The sequence below is a fragment of the Prionailurus viverrinus genome, chromosome B2 (genome assembly GCF_022837055.1).
Source record: "Prionailurus viverrinus isolate Anna chromosome B2, UM_Priviv_1.0, whole genome shotgun sequence".
Classification (NCBI taxonomy): domain Eukaryota; kingdom Metazoa; phylum Chordata; class Mammalia; order Carnivora; family Felidae; genus Prionailurus; species Prionailurus viverrinus.
In genome coordinates this window covers 48,278,802-48,280,905 of record NC_062565.1, presented here as the reverse complement: position 1 = coordinate 48,280,905, position 2,104 = coordinate 48,278,802, and the positions used below count along the sequence as shown (strand labels likewise).

The window sequence follows — 2,104 nt, the reverse complement described above, 5'->3', positions numbered from 1 at the left end:
CTTGCTCAGCTGCTGGGAGGCACTCTTTAGTAGCATGTTCGACAAATGAATAAAAATCCAGATGAAACAAATATCCAAATGGTTTCCATAGGAACACACATAAGTGACTCCATCTCCTAGAGTTCTCTATTGCTGCATCCATGCCAACCCTACTTACAAAGACATCGCAAAAATAGCAGTGATTAAGTTCAACAGTTCCCCCAAATCTCATAATTCAAGCTAAACTTGCATCTAACAGTTACAGGAGTGGCACGTACTTGTTAATGCTGAGTAAAACAGGCAACAGGAGAATGCTCCATCCCTCTCTCCCAAGCACAGGACACAGGTAGAGTGCTGATATCCTGCTCTTGTACTTCTAGTGGAAAGTCATGGTTGTATCAGTTGCCATGTTGGTGTCAACATCACATAGATAGTTGGCCTCTGGAACCCACTGAAAGTAGAAGCAGCAGCAACAGTGTAAGCACCTATGTTTTCAAAAAGCATCCACTTGCCTGCATGCATCTTGGGCAAGTGACAGTGCTCAACAATGCTATCAAGGCTGTTACATGTCGGTCCCCATACACTGGTTCAATAATACTTCTCATCTCATCTGGTTTGGGTCTCTCTGCATAAGGGGCTTCATGTGTGCATGATCATAAGAATGCAATTAAATGATCCATATACCCCATCATTCATGTAATACGTAGAGATTTGTTCACTCGACTCATCTCATCATCAGAGTGTGTCTATTCCTTTAATATGAGTTTTTTGGCAATGATATTAACCGTGATCATGAAAGCTGATGCAACATAACGTCTGCTGGGCTCAGCTATGATTCTCACTCCTGAGTCTGACGGCAAATACTTGTTCAGTGCTGGGTTGATAACACTGGTGATATCTTCAAATTTAAGCTTTACATCTTCAGATCCAGGAAAGCCACCACTGATATCAAGCAGACACATGTTGAAACCAACCTCAGCTCCCATGTCAAAGACATAGCGGGTATCAGAGATGGTCTGCATGAAGGTCTCAGGATCAGTACAGCCACTTCCATATGGAAGCTGACACCGATGACATCAATGTGGAGCTCTTTTGCCCCAAAAGGAGCCTGCTGGTTTTGAGTGTGGCATCAGATTTAACACCGAGGCAACAGACTGCTTTGGAATCATCAGTGGCAATCTGCAACACTAACGTTGCCTTTGGATGTGCCCTGGCACCTTCCCTCAATTTGACTTCACTATCATCATCTGGACTCCCATTATTGACAGAATACTTAATCTGAGACACTTGTTTGGATTTGCATAGATAATCCTCTCTAGAGGCACCTGGAGACTCTGTACCAATTGTACTTCAGTCTTGCTGGCTCAATCAAATCCTGTCCCTCTGGCAAGGAGCGTCTTCACTATGGTTCTATTATCATTGCATTTGACTGCATAAAAGGGGGTGATCCAAGGACGAGCTTTTAAGCATCTCTGATGTTTCTTTGGAAAGTCTCCCCGGTCTGCGACATAGAAGGCATCCTTATCATTGGAAGACAAAACTTCATTAATTTTTTGGTCCAACATGTCCTTGGCAGTAAGGCCTTCATGGAGGAAATGGCAGGTAAACTGCATTACTAGAGTTGTTCATGGTTTCTTGATGTTTCCATGGAAAACTAAGAGATGGAATTTAAAGAAATTATTGCCAGCATTTCTCAAAGGCCATTCTTGGAAATTCCAAGTCCCCCCGAAGATGTGTGTGCTCTTGGTGCAGCAGTGGTGATGTTCTAATAAACACAGAATTTGCTGTCTTAGAGCACACAGGTGCCATGGGCTGGCTCATGGCCCCTAGTGCAAAGGACAGCTCCCCCCACCCCAGCCTACCACCTTATTCCCTCCCTGGGGGGAATGCCAGACCCAGGTGGCCCCTGAGCTCTGGCAGAGGGTCGCACCATAGAGGTTGAGGGCACTTACCTGTTGTTCCCTCGGAACAGAGCCAGCATAACTGATGCATACAGGAAATGAAGCCTAGCTGTTCAAATAGGCTGTATTGTTTTTCCAGCTAATCTGAAGCAGATTGCATTATGGATTTTACATTTTATATAATGTTGACATTTTAAAGATTTTTGTGGACCCTATATCATTTT

At 44.0% G+C, this 2,104-nt stretch overlaps 1 pseudogene; it reads right to left on the bottom strand.

Moving 5' to 3' along the window:
• Positions 1 to 260: 260 nt before the first annotated feature.
• LOC125166444 (ornithine decarboxylase-like) lies at positions 261 to 1,592 on the bottom strand (annotated as a pseudogene).
• Between the last annotated feature and the right edge of the window lie 512 nt (positions 1,593 to 2,104).